This window comes from Carassius carassius, chromosome 2 (genome assembly GCF_963082965.1).
Source record: "Carassius carassius chromosome 2, fCarCar2.1, whole genome shotgun sequence".
Taxonomy (NCBI): domain Eukaryota; kingdom Metazoa; phylum Chordata; class Actinopteri; order Cypriniformes; family Cyprinidae; genus Carassius; species Carassius carassius.
Genome location: NC_081756.1, coordinates 27,481,942 through 27,506,211, shown reverse-complemented (window position 1 = coordinate 27,506,211; position 24,270 = coordinate 27,481,942). Strand labels below are relative to the sequence as shown.

The following is a 24,270-nucleotide window of genomic DNA, read 5'->3' as shown; positions in this document are numbered from 1 at the left end:
GGCAGTAAAACCTACATATATGTATTCACCTCATCATGGACAACAAACTGAGCTGAGTCACATTCATATCTGACAGTTTTCACAGACCAACCTTTTCTATTTTTACATCATGACAAGGATAGCTTTTGACAGGACATTGTGAGGCCATCTGATGAAACATGGAAAAATTAGAAAGAAATGATTTAATGATGAAAATAATAGATTATTTCTTTGATTTTTGAAGTAAATGGCAATAAATATAATGGATGAACCTGCAGCAACTTGCCTTTATCTATTCCCCATGCACTGTAAAGCAGTAATCAAGGACAATTTATGCACATTGTGATACTTCACTATTACACAAGGACAAATTCATGCAGTGCTAAGAAATATATATATATATATATTTCTTAGCACTGCATGAATTTGTCTATTTGTCTATTTAGCAAAAATCAGTGTAAAAATGCCCTCCTCACCCCCGTATCTTGCTCCTCAGGTGCCGGACATCAGTAATGTGCATGCTCTTGGTTTGAATACAGTACAAGATCCACGTTGATCATTCCTGTTACAGTGTTTGTAACAATAAAGCACATGGCACCATCTTGTAATGCAAAATAATTAATCTCGTAACTCCCTTTATTTCACAAAAAAATGTGCATATTTGTTACTAAAATATAAAAAATAACTTTCTGGTGTACTGATGTCCCAGATGTTATTAATCCGATCAAAAATGTTTATGACTTAAGTAAAAAATATGCCCAATAATTAATATGTAGTTTTTCCAAGTCTAAAATAAACACATATGAGCCTACCTAGTAAAACTATGTATTTACCAAGAATCTTCAGAACACAATATTTACCATTTTCATTTTATTGAAGCATAGACTATACAGTTGATAAAGTAGCATCAAGACAAATAAGATTCAAGGAAAATAATTATCATCAAAAATACATTAACCTCATATATTAATCAGTTCACACATATGAGTGATGAAATGTCCTTAAAAGTCACAGTCCCATCCAGTCAACTGTGATACAGATCATGTGATACATATAAGACATGTGATACTGTTTCAGAAAATAATGATTCCTTATCATCACATCTAAACTGGTTTCATCTCCTGATCGTGATATTATTCTCTCGTGTCTGGAAACAGTTCGTGGTTGATATCCAGCACTGATGTTGTGTAGGTTTTTCTCAGCCAGAGGATCTCTCAGTCCTAAGATCCCAGACCTGGTCAAAGTGAAACAAACAATCCAGATGAAGTTGTTTAAATGGACAGAGAGCTCAGCTTATGTTCTGTGTGATTTTAGCAGGGTGAGCAACTATGACCCTTGTAGTACTGCACACTTACCATTCTTCAAGCTGTTTTACGAACTTTTGAGAAGCTTTTTCTTTGAAGACAATTTACCACATCCTCTTTTTTCACTCCTTTCAAGAGCATCACTTGGTCAAAACCCCTCATTTGGCTGATGAGACCATCTGTACAAATTAAAATACTGCAATAAAATTTTCATTCTGCAAGAATTAAGAAAAAGTTACAGAGGCAAAGGACTTGCTCATGGCACTGCATTAGCATGTGTAGTTCTCAGAGACTGGAGTTTTTGCCTCTAGAATTCATCTATTGTTGGAGTAAATGTGTCTTTCTTCCTCTAGAATCTTTCTCCAAAGTTCCTGACTTCTTTCACAAATGTGTTTTAGTCTGTGCAGAGTAAAGCCTGGCTTCAAACCAATCAACTATCAATCCACAATTTATAACACAGCATTTACAAAACAATGAAATAATGTAAATTGGTGTTTATCAACTAAACCAATTTCATGATACTTGTCTGCTTTTAAAACAGGTGGTGTGTTTTTAAAAACATAAGATTAAAAATGTCCAGTCACACTTTGCTAAGATGCTGTAATTGTAATAGTATATATATATATAAAAAAAGAATCAAGGCTGGCATGAACAGTCCTGTGAGAGATTATCATAAAGTGCTGTATAACACAGCATTGCTTCAACACACACATACCAGAGGACGTCTGTTTGTTTGAGCACAAGATGGCCGTCTTCATTCCTCATCCTGATCAAATAATTTCCTTGGTCTTCCTTCTCTTCTGTGAAACAAGATAATCTCTACTTACTCTGTGTGAGATTAATATTGCTCATTAAACATTTAATTAAGTTAATTTAAAATAAGATTCAGACCAGAGCATTTGAGGAGTAAATGTTGATTCAAAAAAACTTTAAACAAACGTACCTGGGAAGAGCTGATCATGGCAAGATTCGCTGAGACTCAGTAATAGCTCTTTTAGTTTTTAGGAAGGTTTGTGAGGGTTGGCTCTTAAAAGAGCTGTTGAGCTCGATATTGTAGACCTGAAAAAGAAGAACAGCATTATCTGCAAACAATCCTGTAAGACAGAAAGGAAGGAAATATTATTAATTGCGTGCAACTTGTACATTACATTGGGTTTTGTTTAGACCATAAAAGCAGCCTCTGTAAAGATGCTGTATAATTAAATGTTAAATGCATCCATTATTAAAAGGAAGTAATTAATAGCAAGCTATAGTCATATGAATTCTTTTGATAGTGTCAGATGAGACAGTCTTGGGGCTTGTACAATATCATACAAGTGTTAAACTGAATTATTAAGACTGTGATGTGCGACTGTGTTTAGGGTTCATTTTTAAGACTTTGACCCTGTCCAGATACCCACACTTGCAGTCTTGGCCACTTGAGAGTGTGTGTACGTGACAGTGTGTGAACGAGACCGTCCCTGGTCTTAATAATGCCAAAGCACAGCATCTTTAACACACACTAAACCTCTCCAATACTGCTCCGGAGCACTATACAACGCTTAGTGTATCCCATCATACATCATGTTTTGGAATAAATCGTCAGACTTTTTGCTGAGATCTCACAAGAGGTCACGGAAAGCTGTCCAATGTACAGTATGTGAAATATTGATAATTAGATATTAAAAATCTCTGTAAACACATAAGTGTTAACACATTTGAGATGTCTCCCTGATCAAACACACCTGATTCAACTCATCAGCTCATCAGTGAAGATTCCAAGACCTCAAAAGTGTGTGTGTTAGATAAGAGAGACACCAAAACCGTGCAGTGCTGGGGTTCTCCAGGATCAGGATTGGGAAACACAGTCATCAGGTCATGAAAAGTTCGACACACACTTGTGGTCATCATGCTCACTAGAACACTAGGCCAAATACAGGAAAGACGTCAAATAAGTAATCAAGTGGTCAAGTGCAAAGATGGCAAGTGTGGGTATTTGGACAGTGCAACAGCTTAAAAAACAACAAATGCGGTACAAATTATAACAGCAGGAATGTTTGATAAAAGGGACAAACTATTACAGACTTACTGCTGCAAATGTCTGCCTCCACAGCTTTCTGTCTTCTCCATTCCTGAAGGAATACCTCTCCACAAACACCACTGGGCTGACTGCTTCCTTTACATCTTTTCTGCTAAAATAAAAATACAAATAATAAAAAAGAGGAGAGAAAATAAAATTTAATTAATATTGAAATTGAATTATAAAATTTAATTATATACAGAATGTTAATAATGATCTGTGAGCAAAATATTTAGATATAAACTGATATGAATGAATGGCAAGATGGAAAATATATATTTTTTATTATTCATTTATTTTTAATTTTTTTTTTTTTTTCGGGATTTACATTAAAAGGTATTAAAAGCTTGGTACAGAACATATGATTACTGTGATATCTGTCATATAAAAGCACATAAAAACACTAACAGTACAGTGATACAAACATAGCTGGTTTGGTGATTATATTATTGTTGTATTGATTATTAATATACCATAGTAAAACTACAGTTACTGTGGTAAAAACATGGTACATGTCCCATTTACTGTTTTAACTTTACATTTCATTTATTACTATTGTAAGTGTCGTGATTACCATGATTTTACTACAAATACAACTTACATCATTGAACCTGAAATTAATATAAAACGGATTGAAGGTCTATGGGACGTCACGTGACCGATAGAGTTTAATCACACTAATTAGCAGCTGTGTTCATTTATTTAAACGCAATGAAACTTAAAGACAGCCGCGGATGACCGATATAATACAGCGATTAAACAATCTGATTAATAAAGAAGACAGAATACATTTTATAAAAGGCATTAAAAGAGCGTATTTACGACTACTCACCCAAACTGTGGAACTGATAGTATCATGATGTGTGCTGAATGAGACTTCTTGAAAGTGATTTCATAGCGATAAACATCTCATGTCCTCACGTCAAAGTTCTGACGCCAAAAGTTTCCCACTGAAAGCAACGAAGGTCATAGTGCATTGATATTTTGACGCCAAGAGGCACATTTGGCGTCATAAAAGTGACGCTAGGGGCGCTCGACCATGCTTCGGTTTTTGACGCCTTTGGAGTGAGAATGGGTTGAAGTCCAGTAAAAGGACCAAGCAAATTAACATTTGCTAAGCAAAGATATTCCATTGTTTGACATAAAAATTACAACATATTCATCATTACAACTCCCTATGGCTTTGTACAACTGGGTGAAATAACTGCATATCAAATCTCCAATATAGAAGGGCACCTACTGTGCTTTCAGAACTGATGAAAGGTTACCGGTCAAAAAAGTAGCTTAATTAAAGTCTCTGGCTTGCAATTGGGAATTCATCTGTCACTTACATTAGCGATTGAGGTTTACAGTTTGTCAATCACCTATGTTCCCACTGAGCAATCACACAATGTATGAACCACCTATTTGACCTCATCATATCAGCCCAGCATGCCCTTTTCCAACAAAACATATTGCCAAATGAACATCAGAATGAAACAGTCTGCTGTAGCCTTTGAACATGTCAGTGCAACAGACAAAAGGTAATCTGGCTTCAAAGTTCTCAGCTTGTGAAAGGCATCTGAATTGCGCCCCACATACACAATACAAATCACCTTCTCTGTCATTTCCTGTCAGTGAAGGCTCCACTAGAAATAGAAAGAGCATCGCACTGGCTGAACTGTCCAGAGGTCTCATAATGCTTTCTAAATTCAAATTCCTCACTGGACTAGTAAGGCTTGCAGGGGGGTGGAAAGAACTGGTCGTCAGGCTCAATACATAACCCTGATCCCATTAGAAACAGACCCACAAAATTGAAGAGAGGTATTATGAGGTCTTAGCGCAAGACAGCAACCAGAGGATTGTTTGATGGAGGTCAGAGAGGCTCTCCCATGCTGCTGAAGCACACATTTAGTTTGAACCCCTCGAACAGATTTGCTCTAAGCAAAATGTATCATTTCCAGATCTGAACCCACTGAGACATGAACTGCACTGAAGCAAGTGACTGATCCTGTTCTGCTGTTAGTCTTTTGGGAAATACTGCATGCATGAAAACACCGGTCTGTCCATGATACAGTGGAACAAAGTCTCTTCTGTAGCCCTTGGCCACTTTTAATCTGCAAACCCTCAGCAGCCCCAGTGGTATCAGAGGTGTATAATTAGCCTCCTGCTTCCTGTCCCATACACCATGGTTTAGAGTTGACTATTTCTGCCTGCTTTATTGATTGTTAGCTTTTGCATTGTTTTGTCTGTAAGATCATAAATGAAAATTCCAATAGAGCCTGTAAAACCAAAAATATGTTTTTTTTTTTTTTTACGCAAAGATGTAATATACATTACTGGTTAACAGTGTCTCAGTGATTTCTGAATTAAGTTGAAAAAGAGTAAAAAAATGTTGCATTAATAAATAATACATATTATCAGTCAGACCATTTATCCTGTTGTATATTAAATGCCTTTTTTTAACATGCATTCAAATTCCTTTAATTACCATCATTGCGTTCATTCAAAAGTCAAAATCAATGGGGAAAAAAAATATAAACGGTGAAAGCCAGGATCCAGCATATGTTCATAAAATCATAAACATGGGTCCACATTGGCTACATTTACATGCACCCAAATAATCCATTTGTAATCGCATTGATGGCTCAATGGGACTGAAAAACGTTCATATAAACACCTTAATCGATCCCATTGAAATTTCGATCCCATTGAAGGGGGTGGTTTATTCCTCTTCTAATTCGATTGAGCGTGCATGTAAACACTCGTTCGGATTGAACCACGAAACTGAAAGGACTGCGCTTGTGCAATGACGCAGAAATAACGTAATGACGTATGACGCACAGAACAAGCAGCTCTTCCTTTTGAATAAAGTGTTGTATAAATGCGTGTCCTGTCATTATAAAGCTCTCCTTTCACTCTGCAACTGAAATGAGCAGGACAACCTTGTTTTGGAGACTCATCCACAGGCAACCCGGTTTGGGCGCGGGGAGTTTTTTTTTTTTTTTTGTGATAAATATGAGCAGCACAGCACAGCAAAGCGGTTTATATGTATATTTATCGATAAACGGGTAATTATTAAAACAAATAAAGAAACCGTGTAGGAGAGTGGTTATTATGTGCAAACAGTGAGAAACTATATATTATCTATGTCACTTTCCCTTTTCACTTTCACAATTTGAGCAGTGTGCACATGTTAAAAAATCTATTCCGATTTGTAGCTTGTGACATATAAACCCGCACATCAACCCGATCACTTTATTTAGTGTTCATGTAAACACTACAATCAGATTCATCAATCGTAATGAATTCAGTCTGATTAAACCAAAAAGTGTGAATGAAAACATAGCCAGCTGTTTTAGTGTACATGCAAGAGAATAAAGCATAACAAGGAGAGAAAATAAGATGTGAAATTAATGGCATTTACATCAAACATTAATACTGTAGTGTTTTTTATTTTATTTAATTTTTTTTATTATGCCATGTAAAACAGCAGTAAAACCCTACTATCAATCTGTAACACCACAATAATTTGAGGTTCTCAAGCACCTTCGGCCCATTCACATGCCCAACGTATTTGAAGCATTTCAAGCACACTCTCCTATCTTACTTTTAATTAATTCTATAAATCATTATTAATAACCTTTAAAGCATCCCATCTGCATGTCTGTAATCACCATAGTCAATCTTTGGTGTCAGTTTTGATTGCCAATCCATGTCCTCCTCTAATTGACCTTGTCCACTGAGGAAAGAGGAAAGTGAATGGCCTTCCATCTGATAGTCGATTTATTCCTGCACTGAATGATGAGTGCTTAGATTTAGTTCTGAAAAGTTTAATTAAATCAGGTCTCTTTGAGAGGCAGAATGAAATGCCAGATGCAGGTGAGCATGGTGTTAAACCATGAGTTTATATTATGTGACAATGTCCAGCATCACGTTAGTTCAGTCAGGTCACGTTAGTCAAGCTTGCATCAGCTGACAGTCAGCTGTTCCTGACGTATACCAATCCAGTCTTGACACCTATCACCTGCGGTCTATTTAAATTCCCATTCAGCGTCTCTTCCATTGCATCGCTGCTTGCAATTAACTGATCGCATCGCTGCTTGCAAATCAAACTGTTGCAGTTTGTTTCAGAACATCTGAAATCTGCATCTAAGATAAGTGAATGCTATTTTAATCCATATCGCTGTGTATGTTGCCTGGTGGTTAACATCGTTTTGCATCGGTTGCAGGAACGAATATTAAGCATATTTGCAGCAGCAAATACATCTGTGTTCATACACCTGGAGCAATACGCAGCTAGAGCATGCAATCGCTCTAAAAGGACACGGCGATAAGGCCATTAGAACAGGGTTAAATGAGACCAGCATTCTCGTGTAAGCGTTTCAACGGGGGTTCGCTGTATTAGCGGCAAAATCTCAATGTCACTGGTGTTTATTTCTAAAGTTGATGTCACATTAGCTGTGTGAGTGTTTTCAGATGCACACGGCTTCAAAAGTACGCATTTATCGCTCTATGGCTTCTATACATAGGCTTATAAGAACGTGATCTCAATAGCCACGTTTACCTGTATTTTATTTTTACATTCAGATTTAAAGATTCGGTGGACTGTTTACATGAGACGTTATCTAATCCGATATGGTGTTTACATGTGGTCGTGCTTTCGATTCGGGACATACTAAGTGGCCTACGATGATATGCAAATTACCAGAGAAAGAGAAAAAAAAAAAGCCTGCGGTTGCATTAATATTTTTAATAACTGCTCGCACTCGCTTGGAATTAAGACTAATATTCAAACCTTGAGCTGATCGACGAAGCGAGGGAAACCTCCCCCACATTAGGCACTGTTTCTAAATTACACCAAACTGCCAAAAAAGTGTGAAGTGGCGCTACGCACTGCATCCACCAGCTACACGCAAGAAGTCTCCCGCACAGCGCTGCATTTGCGCAACAAAGTGATAAACAGCTTCCGGGGCAGCACTGGAGTGTAGAAAGTGTGTTTGTGTTCTCTGCATCTCAGTGATGAATATTTTATAAACAAGACCAGGTTGATGCTGGATTTACACATCGTTTGCTATTAAAACATGGTAAAAGACCCCATTCAGGTAAGTACAACTGCATCAGATTTCTGTCTTTTGTTGGAAATCAGCACATAAGTAAATATATGTTAATGAAAACAACACTAAACCTCAGTATTATAGCTCCGCCTACAGGAGCTTGGTTTTCCAGAGATAATTGGAAGCTGTATTTTGTCTTGCAGATATTTATTTATTTATTTATTTATGAACATTTATTAGAGGATAAACCCCATGAGATGAATCATCTCGTTTTCATGGGGGTCCTCAGAATAGAACAGAACAGCAAAGCAGCAGAGTAGATGCAATCAAAAAAATTATACAATAATAATAATAATCTTAACACACTCTCTCATTCTCACCCAACATACAAACACACATACATACACACACACACACACACACACACACAAGCTCTCACTTTACCTACCCAGTGTACATATATACACACATATCGATGCAACTGTAAGTCTGAGATGCTAGAAACATAGACAAGTATTCTGAAGATGTGTTAACAAAGCAGTTCGGAACAAAGGAAAAGACGTAAGCGAGCGAATAGATGCAGGAAGGCTGTTCCAGTCACGTGGGGCTCTGACACAGAAAGCATATTTCCCAATTTCTCTCTTAACTCTAGGGACAGTAAAGAAGATCTGTTCGTTGTGACGAAGGCTATACTGTGAACTAAAAGGCACAAGATATTGTGATAATATGGATATTGAAAGTAAATACTTTTAAAAATAAGCTGAACCCAATGATATTGTCTTCTGGCTGAGGGTGCAAGCCAGGACAGCTGTTCATACAACACACAATGATGAGTCCTATAGGGCAGTGAAGGACGAATCGGCACAGGCTGTTATATACCACATCAAGAGAATGTAGACGAGTGGCAGTAGTGTTAGCATATATAGTATCAGCATAGTCCAGAATAGGTAGCAGCAACTGAGAGACTATTCTTTTCCTAACCTGAAAGTTAAAGCAGTCTATCGATTGATATAATGCTTTAAGACGAAAGCTAAGCTTGTTATTAAGCGCATGTATATGAGCCTTGAATGAGAGATCAGTTTCTAGCCAAACACCAAGATATTTAAATTTTTCGGTTGGCTCTAGAGGAGAAGAATCCAGAAAATGCAAATTAAGATTATTTCTATCATTCTTCTGGAATGGCATAGAGTAAGATTTTGATTTATTCAGCAGAAGTTTATTAAATGACAGCCACTGCTGTACAGAATCAAAATCATGTTGTAAAGAATAATTAATGTCAGAAATGTTTGGTTTAGAACAGTAAATAATTGTATCATCTGCATAAAGATGAATATCACATCCTGAACAGCACAGTGGCAAGTCATTAATAAAAATTGAAAATAACAAAGGCCCAAGCGAAGAACCCTGAGGTATGCCTTTATCTACCCCTATATAATTCGACTGACTGCCCCTGAAGGACACACACTGGCGACGGTGATGAAAATATGAGTTAAACCATAACAGAGATGAACGGGAAAGGCCAATTGAATATAATTTATCCAGGAGCAGATAATGATCTACTAAATCAAATGCTTTTGTGAGATCTAAAAAGATGGCACCAGTACACATATTATCAAAACTAGAAAAAATATCATTCGTAAATTTCAAGAGAGCAGTGGTAGTTGAGAAGTGTTTCCTGAAACCTGACTTGCATTGAGATGGTAAGTTGTTATGAGAGAGATAATTAGATAATTGATCGAAGATAATTTTCTCATAAATTTTCACAATACTATTAATTATTGAGATCGGTCTGTAATTGTTCATATTTTGAATGTCACCTCCTTTATGCAATGGAATGACTTTGGTACACTTCCATGCCAAAGGCACTTCATGGGTTAGAAATGACAAATTAAAAAGCGTAGCCAATGGAGAGGATAAGACATGAAGAAAATTTTATAAACTTACCCTCAATGCCATCAGGGCCAGGTCCACTACTAGAGGATAGCGTGCTAATGGCCAGCTGGACATCAGCTGAGCTAGCTTGTCGAAATGTGAAAGATCTATGGAAAGGCTGAGAATTTACAGTCGGCTCAGGAAGAAAGGTAGATGACCGTACCTGCGGAGTTTGGGAGAAATGCAAACTAAATGCGTTGGAGATCGCTGCTGGATCATTAACAATTTCATTGTTGATTGTCATGTTGCTCATTGTACTATTAGACTTACCAAGTAGTGTTTTCATTTTTTTCCAAAATTGTTTAGGATTACTGAAGTCATTTGACAAGCTATTTCTGTAGTAATTGGCTTTCGCATTTCTTGTTTGGGTGGTGCACATATTTCGTAGCCGTTTATATTCCTCCCAATCACCAGGAAGTTTAGTATATTTTTGTTTATTCCACGCCCTGTCCCTCTGCTTAAACAGACTGATAAGGTCCCCATTTACCCAAGGTAGATGATGACCTTTGACCTTAATAGTTGTCCATGGGGCATGCTTATCAATAACTTGCACAAATTAGCCATGTTTCAGATAATGTTATAATATTGGGTTTATTATAAACAAGCCATGCCCTTAGTTGTCAATTTTAGGAACTAAACTGCGAATGTTTAGATGAATTACATGAAGACCTTTACCCATTGATTACAGTTTGAAAAGTAAAATGATACCGGTAAGTAATTGGGGTATGCAAATATGAGAGAAAACACGCACGCGCGCACACACACACACACACACACACACACACAATCTCGCATTGAAACAAAAACGTCAATAAATCAAATAACTATCCTTTGCTCTCTCCCCTAAAGATTACACTACTGAGCTTAATCAATCAATCAGCTTTATTATATTTTTGCTAAATAAATAAAAGAGATCAGCAACAAATACGAGTTAAATCTCAGTGTGATAGAACAACAAAACAGCATACTATTACCAACTAAAAATTGGCAAGCCTCCAAGCCGTAAAAAGGCAGATAATTAAACTAATAATAATAATAATTAAATCAAAATCAGGTCACACCGTCACACACGTTACGTATAACCTTGAATGGAATTACATCAAGCACTGATCGGCGCGTCAAACCGTGCACGGAAGTAAACAAAACTACTGACTACTAGCATGACAACAGTCAAGGCAAAAGTGAAGTCTCATCATCTTCCGAATTCCTAGAGTCAAAGGAGTCGATAAACTTGGACGCCTCACTTGGCTCAGTAAACAAGTTTTGGTCGAATCCTCTTGTCAACTTAATGGTGGCTGGATCTAACAGGAAAGCTTGAAAACCCAAGGTGCGAGCCCTGTTCATAATAGAGAAGCACGGACATCTGCGGCGAGCGGTGGCATCACTATAATCGGCAGTAAAGCGAATTGTTTGGCCGTCTATTGTCACCGGAGACTTCCTTGCGAATCCCAGGATCCGATCTCTGTCGATGAAACGAAGACAGTGCAGGATCATGGTCCGCGGAGGAGCAGGAGCTTTGCGCGGGGGACCTACACTATGTGCTCGCGTGAGCTCCGGAGGGCTGCTGACCAATTCAGGGAACCATTTAAGAAGGTTACGCACCAGGTAACCCAAGGCCTGATCTTCTTCCACTCCTTCTTTCAAGTTTATGATTCGGAGATTATTCCTCCTACTCTGGTCTTCCATCGAGGCAAGTTTTTGCTGAAGTTTCTCCATGATGTCGTTATGTTCAGTCGTAACTTTCTCTACTCGCTTCATACGTGTTTGTAAAGAAGTCGTAATCTTAAGCTGGGAATCCAAGTCTTTGGAATGTTGATCAAGTGTCACTTTGATAGTCAAGCTGACTTTCCAAACGTTCAAAGCGATCTCTGGCATTTTTGTCGGCTACAGCAAAAAACTTTTCCAGAGTTTCTTCCAGAGACGCCATAGACAGTCCTCCGCATGAGGTATTGTCAGTGATTTCCGTCTGTACATTCGCCGACTCCTTTGGGTTTCCCCTTTTCCCAGGCATAATGAAGTCAACAGAAAATTTCAAAAACCAAAAGTTAGGTTAAGCACTAGGAGATTTTTGGTTAGCTGTTTTAGCAATTTAGGCAGGGAGAGCTGTGAGCAACTGTGCTTCTACTCCGCCATCTTGACTTTCACAGCTGTAGATATGACAAAGCTGGAGACTTTTGGAGATGGGGATTCTGTACTGCTCTGTGGGTACTCGGGATTTGCATGAGATTTAAGCATTTTAAGAAACATGCTTGTTGCACATCCTCAATTGCTTAACTTGGGGTGACGCTTCCCCCTTTGTGATTTTCACAGCATGGTAAATACATAAAATTGTATAATATACAACTGCCATCGTATTAGACTGCTGCTGCTGCTAGAGGTGTATGCTTCCCTCTTTACAATCACAGTTGCTTTAAGCATTTTAAGAACATGCTTGTTGCACATCCTCTATTGCTTAACTCCCCCCTTAATGTGACTTTTCAGCATGTTAGACACTTAAAATTGGATAATATACAAACTGCCGTTGTATTATGCTGCTGCTGCTAGGGGTGTATGATTCCCCCTCAACGTGGTTTTTCAGCATGTTGACACTTAAATTGAATGATATACAAACTGCCATCATATTAGGCTGCTGCTGCTGCTAGCGGTCCATGCTTCCCCCATATAGTTCATCCAAATATGTTGCATAAGCAGCTAAAGCCACATGCTTGTTGTATGCTTTCTTTCTAAGCTCGGGTGATGCTTCCCCCATAAATATAGTATCAAGCTACATTTCTCATTGCTGGCCATTCAAATTGCATAAGTTGTGTTGGGGAGTTTTGGCATATGGTTGTTTTGGGGGTTTGTCTTGCTGCTCTCCCCGCTCTGTCCAAGCATGGCTGCATGGACAGGCGTGTGGAGTGTTGCCCAGAACATAACCAAACCGCCAACACTAACTGTATGCAATATATATAATATATATTGTCATAAATATACTTGATGGAAGTGGTCCTGATTGAAATCGAGCATCACGTTAGTTCAGTCAGGCCACGTTAGTCACGCTTGCATCAGCTGACAGTCAGCTGTTCCTGACATCTATTTAAATTCCCATTCTTCAGCGTCTCTTCCATTGCATCGCTGCTTGTAATTAACTCCCTCCTCCAACCCCAACTCCACCAACTGAACCTGTAATCCGTTTTAACTTTGTTCTTTCTTTACAGTCTCTTCATTGGAAGCAGTCTCTATCAAATTTGTTTACAACTCACATAATTGTGAATTGTAACTATATATGCTTATAATGGTTCTGTTCTGTACCCCAGGGGGATTTGTCTTGTTGCTCTCCCCGCTCTGTCCAAGCATGGCTGCATGGAAAGGCATGTGGAGTGTTGCCCAGAACATAACCATACCCGCCAACACTAACTGTATGCAATTATAATTGTCATAAATTAAGAGTTCGGTTGCAAAACGAGATAAACGCCATTTTTTGACATTTGGATTTTATTATTGGAAACTACTGTTCAGATGTACCTTAATCTATGTGTGAATTGCTGCCATTAATAAGATTTAAAAATGTAAATTTTAAGCCTACTACAAAATGTATTTTTTTCACTAAATGCGATATCCGCCAGCCCAGTTTCTTTACAAAGTGCAAAAAAACGGTTAGGCTATATAATGTTCAGGATGCTGCGCGAGCTCAGGATGTCAAGCGAGGAGAGAGTCACCACCGGTGAAGTGCTCCGAGTTTGCTCAGTGATTTAACTATAATATCAAAACAAAAAAACATATTTTTAAAAAGAGGATTCAATAGGCTAACTAAAAAACGTTTACCATTTAATTGTTTATACTGTAGGCGAGCTGTCAGTCACGTAGGCTACATCACTGATCAACAGCTGTCTGTCAATCAGAGAATCAAAGCTTCAGAGTCAAGCTAACGTTATGGATTTCAATGACGGATTGGAGCCGGTCATTCCAGCTGCTGTTGGGAGAAAGAGGAAGGCATCTACAGAAAATCATTCAAAGGGAGAAGACCAAACGGGCAAGGCATTCAGGGGAGGGAAAACATCCAAAGATTAATTGTGGTCATCGTGGTCATTTATTTATGCGGTTGCACCTATTATTTATAGCCTAAAACCTCACGTTAATTCTTGTTGTTGTTGATTTATTATAAGGGATCATAGAGGGCACAGGTTGTTATGGAGAAAAATAAACGGTTCTGTTTTTTCACAACAACCAATAAACTCTATAAGCTATTATTATTATTATTATTATTACAGTGAAATAATTAATTAAATATGAAGGGGCGAGGCGAGCTTGTGTCACGAACTCGGTGCAACAGAGACAAGAACTGTGACACCACGGCTCCGCCCGCTCTGATCATACAGGTTTGGTTTTCAGCAGTGGTGTGGAAGGAGCCTCCACTCTTTCTGTAACAAGCTACAAGTCGTTTATCTAACTAACTTAATCTTACTTATCTAAATTGTAACTAATCACAAATAGTCTGAAGCTGTTTAAGAATGGTTGAAACGATAAACATCCTGCAGTTTGTTTGCTCTGACAGCTCAGCTAGCCAGGCAGCGCAACAGTGTTTTTTTTTTTTTTATGCCCACTGTCCCTATGTGAATCACAAGCACACAGACGTCTGTACATTGTTACCCGACCTTTTCATTCAGGGACTGCCCAATTAATTATGATTTTCAGGTTCCAGAAAAAAACACAGACAACCTTATGAATACCTTTTCTGTACTCCACGGGTGTTAGTAAAGACAGAGTCTCCAGAGTGGTGAAATACTTCAGTCAACATGGTGAAGCCAGACCAGAGTGCAGGGGTGGAACCAGAAATGTTGATGAGAAGATGGAGAACAGGCAGGCAGTAGTTCAGCATGTGTCCTCATTCATGTGCAAGGCCAGCCACTATGCTCGTCGTGGTGCACCTGGACGGAAGTACCTCCCAAGTGACATGTCAGTAACCAAAATGCACCGGCTGTTCCAGGAGCAGAACCACAGGGACATCAGCTACTCCCTGTATTACAATGTTTTCTGCACCTCATTCAACTTGGGATTTGGGCATCCAGCAAAGGACTGCTGTGCCACCTGTATGAGCTCGAGACTCCATATGAAAGATCCTCACCTTACTGAGGAAGAGAGGAAGGCAGAGATCGTGTCTGTCATGCTACACCGACGCAGAGCCCTGGTGTTCTACACATTGCTTAATGCAGTGGAGGACACAGTTACTGTCTGCTTTGACATGATGCAGAACCTCTCTCTGCCCAAGTCTCCCATTAGCCAGACCTACTACTCTAGGCAGCTTTACATGTATGTGTTTGGTGTTGTGGTCCACCATGGAGAGAGGAGTCTGCAGGCACTGAGTGACTGTCATCTCTACGTGTGCTTGAAAATCAAAATAGAAAAGACAGCAACATGACCGTTCAGGTCCGGTGACTGTGGAGGCCAGGTCATCTGGCGCAGCACCCCATCACTCTCCTTCTTGGTCAAATAGCTCTTGATGCCTTCATTGTGACTCTACAATTTTCATAGTCATGAAAATAAAGCAAACTCTTTGAACGAGAAGGTGTGTGCAAACTTTTGGTCTGTACAGATGACCTGGCCTCCACAGTCACCAGACCTGAACCCAATCGAGATGGTTTATGGGTGAGCTGGACCGCAGACTGAAGGCAAAAGGGCCAACAAGTGCTAAGCATCTCTCGGGGAACTCCTTCAAGACTGTTGGAAGACCATTTCAGGTGACTACCTCTTGAAGCTCATCAAGAGAATGCCAAGAGTGTGCAAAGCAGTAATCAAAGCAAAAGGTGGCTACTTTGAAGAACCTAGAATATGACATATTTTCAGTTTTTTTCACACTTTTTTGTTATGTATATAATTCCACATGTGTTAATTCATAGTTTTGATGCATTCAGTGTGAATCTACAATTTTCATAGTCATGAAAATAAAGAAAACTCTTTGAATGAGAAGGTGTGTCCAAACTTTTGGTCTGTACTGTATATATATATATATTAACTATTGCTCTTAAGAGTAAGAATTATACCTTACAGGTGCTTCTGAATATCGACAATACATCTGCAAAGGTTTCTTGAGCCTTCAAAATTGTCTCTCTGTTTGGTTCACTAGGCCACACAATCGTGGGAAAGACTGCTGATTTGACAGTTGTCCCGAAGACAATCATTGACACCCTTCACAAGGAGCCACAAACATTCATTGCCCAAGAAGGTGGCTGTATCCAAGCATGTTAACAGAAAGTTTAGTGGAAGGAAAAAGTGTGGAGAAAAAAAAAGATGTACAACCAACCGAGAGAACCGCAGCCTTATGAGGATTGTCAAGCGAAATCATTTCAAGAATTTGAAGCTGGAGTCAAGGCATCAAGAGCCACCACAAAGAGACGTGTCAAGGAATTTTTAGATACAGTTATCATACTCCTCTTGTTAAGCCAGTCCTGAGGCGTCTTACCTGGGCTAAGGAGAAGAAGAACTGGACTGTTGCCCAGTGTTCCAAAGTCCTCTTTTCAGATGAGAGCAAGTTTTGTATTTCATTTGGAAACTAAGGTCCTAGAGTCTGGAGGAAGGGTGGAGAGGCTCATAGCCCAAGTTGCTTGAAATTGTTGGAAACTCAGAAGCGAAGACCAGGAGACTCTTGGGTAATCTTCAGCAGAATTATTTATTGAGAACACTCTGCATGGCCCTGTAGTCATCAAAAGTCTAACTAGTCATTAATACATTGTAGTTTATATACATTTCAGGGGGGTATGATACACAGAGGTGGAGACAACCTAAACAAAGCATGCAAATGCAATACAGGGATCAGCCTGACACTGGAAAACTCCCAGCTTTGATCTCATCAGCAAAACAGTGTCATTTAAATACAGAGGTGCCTGACAGTATCGCTGATACCTTCACAATATTATAGAGACAAAGGAACAGCTGTGCCTTGAGTTTAGCAGGCACCTTTATCTTGGGACCTTGCCCTATATTCAGGATGTGCATGAAGACAAAAGGTTAATGTCTCAGAAACCTTGTCTGCTTGTCTTGATCATCTCAGAATGTCATAATCTTAACCTCAAAATGTAGAAACACAAAGTTCATACTATTAAGAAATTTTGGAGCACTTCATGCTTCCTCCTGCTGATTAGCATTTGTAGATGCTGATTTCATTTTCCAGCAGGATTTGGCACCTGCCCACACTGCCAAAAGCACTAAAAGTTGGTTAAATGACCATGGTATTGGTGTGCTTGATTGGCCCGCAAACTCACCAGACCTGAACCCTATAAAGAATCTAGGGGGTATTGGCAAGAGGAAAATTAGAAAAAAGAGACCAACCAATGCAGATGAGCTGAAGGCCACTGTAAAAGAAACCTAGGCTTCCATACCACCTCCATGCCACACCGAATTGAGGCAGTAATTAAAGCAAAAGGAGCCCCTACCAAGTAATGAGTACATGTACAGTAAATTAACATAAATTACATTGTAATTCGTTGAGAAGCACCTATATGATTACCACTCACGTCATATGCAAAAGTTTGTAAAAACAAACAAACAAATAAATATTAAAACAAAAATAATCAAAGCCACAAAAGAGTTTAATTGATTAAAAAATATTACTGGTAACAAGGAAACAAACTCGCTCACTCCAGGCCACAAACAAACACATCTGAAGGTGGCCAAAAGCTATACTAAGAAGCTGTCTAAAAAACAAAAGCTCTATTTTTAGACGATGTCCCCATGACAGAGATATATCAAACTTCTTTCATTTGAGACTTGAATGTGTTAGGTGATTGTTGAGGTGATAAATATGATATGCAAAGCCTTGCTTTAGCCCTATGGGAAAGCCATGTCTTTCTCCTCAGGCATGTGGCCTGTGACTCATACAGCATGCAGCTACAATGAAGGTTATATAACCTGGCCTAGGGAGCCACTAGATCCAAGCTCTGATATCTTTCACTCTCACAATCACATAAGCTTTTATTACAACTAAAAAGAGTGAGTGCTCAAATCCTTTTATTTTTTTTATTTTTTTTTTTTTTTTTTTTTGCATTTCATGATTTGTTTGTGGTTTCTTTCTCTATAGGCCTTGCACAAAGATGCAATTAACACTGATCACTGTCATGATCGCTATTATTTTCAGTTTTAGAAGTTCTTTGACAATCTGCTTTTATTTCTATCCATTCCTGAAACAAACAGGTACAATTCCCAGGTAATGCATATTCTCTCTGTGAACACCCAAAGCCTTTCCCTGCATTAATAGCTCCTCAGGAGAGGGCCTGTATGAACATCAGAATTTTATCTCCAGAGGTGATGAGCATGCCAAATGAAGGCTCGACTTGAGAACAAACCTATCTTGACATCTCGTAGGGATGCTCGGAGAACATTAAGTGAGACATCAGTAATGTGAAAAAAACACTTTAAGATTTTCAGCAATTCATCAGACCACACCATAAATCTAAAAAAGATGGGGCAGAGACAAAAATGTGGGAGAGAAAGATGGTGAGATAACGCGAGATGAGGTAACACAGAGGAACTTCCTCCTGCTGCTACTCTCCTTCCATAACAGTGGATGATAAAATTGGCTAATTAAAGTGGAAATATATGGATGTGTTGTCTCTTTGGGGTGTTTTGTAGAACATTTAGGAGCTCATCTTCACGCAAGAGCTCTTGTCTCCAGACCAAGCTGTTCTTAAGGCAAGGGTATAGTTGGGCTGCTGATGCCATTTATTCGTTTTACATTGGAGTTTTCCATTTAAAACGGGCACCCGTGTGATTTGGAAAAAGACAAATGAGGTTTGTTCTATGCTTGGGAGCAATGGGATCGGTCTAATAAGATGCATAAGGATCTGGAGTAAAGCATTTTGGCAATGTGTCACATAGTTGCGGACCATGGGAGGGGTGGGTAGAAGCAAACTCTCACTGTAGGCTTTAATTGCCTCTTGTCAATCAAATCTGTGTATATAATAATAAAGTTCAGCATTTTGGGCTTTGTGCTGAGTGAGAGTCGCTCCTCTCAGTGGAACAAGCCCAATCTGTGATTTTAAACACCTAGAAATTACTGTCATGTAACTTTTGTATATCCCATATTAATATCAGTGACAAACTAACATGGATATTATTTGTTTGATGCACAAAGAAAACAAGAAATGTTTGGGATTGAGCAACGAGCAGGAGATAAAAGCACCCACTCCAGTCTCCATTATGCTAAAAATCATTTCACCCACACAATAAAAGTGGAGGATATTTCAGAGCGGCGAGCTTCAGGGCCTCTGCACGACCTCCAAAGGATGTTATTTTATGTTTGGATCAGGTAGAGCTGATCAGGCTTCAAAAATAACTGGATACAGCTAGTTTATAGTTTAGGCATGTGCCAGACACTTTTATCCATGAAACTTTAATTGCATTAAAAATATACATTTGATCAATTCATGCATTTCCTTGAAATCAAACCCATGATCTTGGCATTGCTAACGTTGTACTCTACTGTTTGAGCTACAGCAACAAATTAGACATTTTCAATTTGGTAACACTTTATAATAACGTTCTGTTATAAGTCATTTATAAATTATTAGCTAATAATGAACTAATCATTTACAAAACACGACTATACATTTATAAATATATTATAAATTATTAATAAGTAATAAGTTAACATTTTAGTAATGTTTTATTAATGCAGTTATAAGTCACTTATAAGTTATTGGTTAATGATGAACGAATCATTTACAAAACATTACTATATGTTTGTAAATGATTAATGAGTGGTATGCTAATGATTTACAAATGTGTTGAACGTTATCTAAAAAAAAAGTTGAAATCATAAAATAAAGTAAACGGATCATTAGTAGATGGTTTATAAGTTACTAGTTGATACATTATTTATCACTGCATGTATGCTAAAGCACTATTTTTAAGAGGAGTAACTCATTTGTTTTGAAGTGGATAAACATTTCTAAATGCCTTAGTCAGGTTATTCAAGTGGCTTATGTTAAATCCTTTTACTCATCAGCACAGACTTGTGTTCTGTGTGGATCTAGTGATGAAGTGAACCTCTCAACTGCTTTGACCTTCCACTGAAGCTCACATAAGGTTCACAGAGTTAAAGACTCCATGTGTGTCAGAGAAGACAGCTGACTATACCCTCTTCACTCAGTACTTAGTACACACTACAAAGTGTTCAACACCTGTTATAGATGGTGTGTAAACGCATAAATAAATAATTTACAAAGCTTTCTGCATCCCCTAATCTAAAGTGTAAACTATTAATCACCTCTAAATGTGTGACATATCATTTGTAGACCCTTTCTTACCTCTTACAAATTATTTGTATATGTAAACAATTAATTTATAACACTTTCTGCATCCCCTAATCTAAAGTGTAAACTAGCCATCACTTCTAAATGTGTTACATATCATTTGCAGATCTTCCTGTTACATGATCCATCTCATTCCATCACTTTACCCAAGCTTGAACTTAATTTTTTAAATAAATAAATTAACACTCTGCCACCATTTAATTTTGTATTTTGTTTCCCATGCGACAGCTGCTCACCATAACATGAAAACGCACCATTCAGAAGTCGTACGATACCACCATATGAGAAAAAAGATTTCTTTTCTGTTATATAATCATTATACGTTAATAACAGTACATAGCTGCCATCTCATCCGTTAAAACTTTCAAAATTGGCGCTTCAACACAATGACACTGGTTTGCGGCAGTGACGTCAAACCTCGCTCCTTATTGGCTGTCACTTGTTATTTGAGACCAGCATAGATTGTTTGCGATTTACCAAATTGTGTTGAGTGAGGTGCAGTGCGGCGCTTTGAAGGATGGAAATGCAGATCAGGAGAATGTTTGCAGCGATTAAATGCTTTAATTTTATTCTGTAACTCACTTAAAATTGTTTTGCTGTCAGAACACTGGTAATGTAGCACATGTGTCATTTTATCTGTTCTTTATACTGCTTTTTGTAATGTTTTAAATAAATTATTGTGACTAACCTACAATTACCTGCCTGTAACACTTTGTATATTGTGAAAATGGTTACGTTAAAGATTATAGGGTGGAGTAGGGAGATTAAAATTATCTTTTTTATACAACAGTATATTAACTAAGACAATAGTCACTGTCAATATATCTATATTGTGTTTTAATTTTGTGAAGTGGCTAAAAAGTTGTGTATAAGGAGTGAGTTAGAGGCTCAAAGATATCTATATAATAGTAAAATATTTGCATATAATTTGCATAAAAATATATATAATTTAAATATCATATAAGGGATTTGTATAGATTTGTATATCTTGTAACTGAATGGTATACCAGAACCTTTACATATGGCAAATACATGGTAAATTTACAATCTGTAGTTTGTACATAATTTATAAAGATCTGCAAAAGATATGAAATACATGTAAAAAGTGATGGATAGTTTTTTTTTTTTTTTAATTAGATTAGGGGATGCAGAATGTGTTATAAATTACTTGTGTACATATACAAATAATTTGTAACAGGTAAGAAAGATCTACAAGTGATATGTAACACATTTACAAGTGATGAATAGTTTACACTTTAGGAGATGCAGAAAGCTTTGTAAATGATTTATTCATGTGTTTACACATCATCTATAGCAGGTGTTGAACACTTTGTAGTGTGTACTAAATACTGACTGGTGAGGGTATAGACAGCTGTCTTCTCTGACACACATGGAGTCTTTAACTCTGTGAACCTGATGTGAGCTTCAGTGGAAGGTCAAAGCAGTTGCACACACTCCACACAGAACACAAGTCTGAGCTGATGAGTGAAAGGATTTAACACAATCCACTGGACTCACCTGACTAAGGCATTTATAAATGTTTATCCACTTCAAAACAAATGTTCAAGTTCAAGTCTGCTTTATTGTCAATTTCCACATGTACAGTACATACATACAGAGAATCGAAATTGCGTTACTCTCAGACCCCGGTGCATACAGATAACATTAACATTAAAGCCTAAAAAAATCTAGATCAAATATAAAATGTAGATACAACTATACAATAAACGAATGTAAAAAAATATAATATAATATAATAAAATTAAAGTTAAATAAAGCAGCACAAGCAAATGACAGATATAGTGCATATCAATGAAGTGAACAACAGTGCAGATAAAAGATTTTTAGTGCAAAAAAAAATCCCTCATTAAAAATATCTTATTAAGTCTGATTAAAGTGACAAGTGACAAAGGGCTCAAGAGCAGTTATTTTATTTAACTGACTGATGAGGTAGTGGAATGACGTCAGTTCCATGCTGAATGAGGTAGTGAGCAGACCAATGCTGCACAAAGTGACTAGTGCATGCCATCGTATAATTAGTGTGTGTGGGAGGGGGGGGGGGTTCAAAGTTCAGTGGTGCCTGGGGCAGAAGAGGGGAGGGGGGGGATTCGGGAGTGAGTTCAGCTTCCTGACAGCCTGGTGGATGAAGCTGTCCTTCAGTCTGCTGGTCCTGGCCTGGAGACTCAGCAGTCTCCTCCCTGAGGGTAGCAGGCTGAAGAAGCTGTGTGATGGGTGAGTGGGATCACCTGTGATGCAGAGGGCTTTGCGGGTGAGACGTGTTCCATAAATGTCCTGGAGGGAGGGGAGAGAGACACCAATGATCTTCTCAGCCACTCTCACTATGCGTTGCAGAGTCTTTCGTCAGGACGCGTTGCAGGCGCCATACCACTCAGTGATGCAGCTCGTCAGGATGCTCTCGATGGTGCCTCTGTAGAAGGTGTACATGATGGGGGTGGGGCTCTGGCTCTCCTCAGTTTGCGAAGGAAGTAGAGACGCTGTTGTGATTTCTTGGCCGGTGCTGCTGTGTTTTCAGTCCAGGAGAGGTCCTCTGTGATGTGCACACCCAGGAACTTGGTGCTGCTCACTCTCTCCACAGTCGCACCGTTGATGGTCAGAGGAACATGCTGAGTGTGCTCTCCTGAAGTCTACAACAATCTCCTTTGTCTTCTCCACGTTCAGAGAGAGATTGTTGTCACTGCACCACTTGGCCAGGTGGCTCACCTCACTCCTGTAGTTTGTGTCACCTTTGTTGCTAATGAGACCCACCACAGTCGTGTCATCTGCAAACTTAATAAAGAGGTTGGAGTTGTGTGATGGTGTGCAGTCATGGGTCAGCAGAGTAAAGAGGAGGGGGCTCAGCACACATCCTTAGGGGGGCCCCAGTGTTCAGTGTGATGGTGCTGGATGTGTTGCTGCCGACCTGTACTGCCTGAGGTCTTCCAGTCAGAAAGTCCAACAGCCAGTTGCACAGCGAAGTGTTGAGCCCCAGCTGAATCAGTTTGTAAATGAGCTGTTGACGGATGATTGTGTTGAATGCTGAACTGAAGTCTATGAACAGCATTCTGACATATGAGTCCTTTTTGTCCAGATGTGTGAGTATTGAGTGGAGGGTAGTGGCGATGGCATCATTGTTCGACCGATTGGCCCGATATGCAAACTGGAAGGGGTCCAGGGAGGGGGGGAGGGCAGACTTGATGTGGTCCATGACTAGCCGTTCAAAGCACTTCATGAGGATGGGGGTAAGTGCAACAGGGACGGTAGTCATTGAAGAAGGATGGAGATGGCTTCTTCGGAACTGGAATGATAGTGGTAGTTTTGAAACATGTGGGAACAACAGCCTGACTCAGTGAGATGTTGAAAATGTCTGTGAAGACATCAGTGAGTTCTGCTGCACAGTCTTTCAGTACACGCCCAGGGATGTTGTCAGGACCCGGAGCTTTGCGTGCATTGATCCTGCTGAAGGATCTCCTCACGCTGTCTGAGGTCAGCATCATCACCTGGTCGCCGGGAGGAGGTGGAGTCTTCTGTGCAGTGGTGCTGTTTTGTTGCTCAAAGCGAGCGAAGAAGGTGTTCAGCTTGTTCAGCAGAGAGATGTTGTTGTCACAGGTCCGTGGTGGGGGTTTGTAGTCCGTAATTGTCTGTATCCCCTGCCACAGGTTCCTAGTGTCTCTGCT

The 24,270-nt window shown here is 38.9% G+C and overlaps 1 long non-coding RNA gene across 1 annotated transcript; it reads right to left on the bottom strand.

The window, feature by feature from the left end:
* Positions 1–584: 584 nt before the first annotated feature.
* LOC132097654 (uncharacterized) lies at positions 585–2,426 on the bottom strand. The gene is made up of 4 exons (XR_009422771.1): positions 2,227–2,426; positions 1,999–2,083; positions 1,335–1,462; positions 585–1,213 (listed from the first exon to the last, which is right to left on the bottom strand). It is a non-coding gene; the product is annotated as an uncharacterized LOC132097654 (long non-coding RNA).
* Between the last annotated feature and the right edge of the window lie 21,844 nt (positions 2,427–24,270).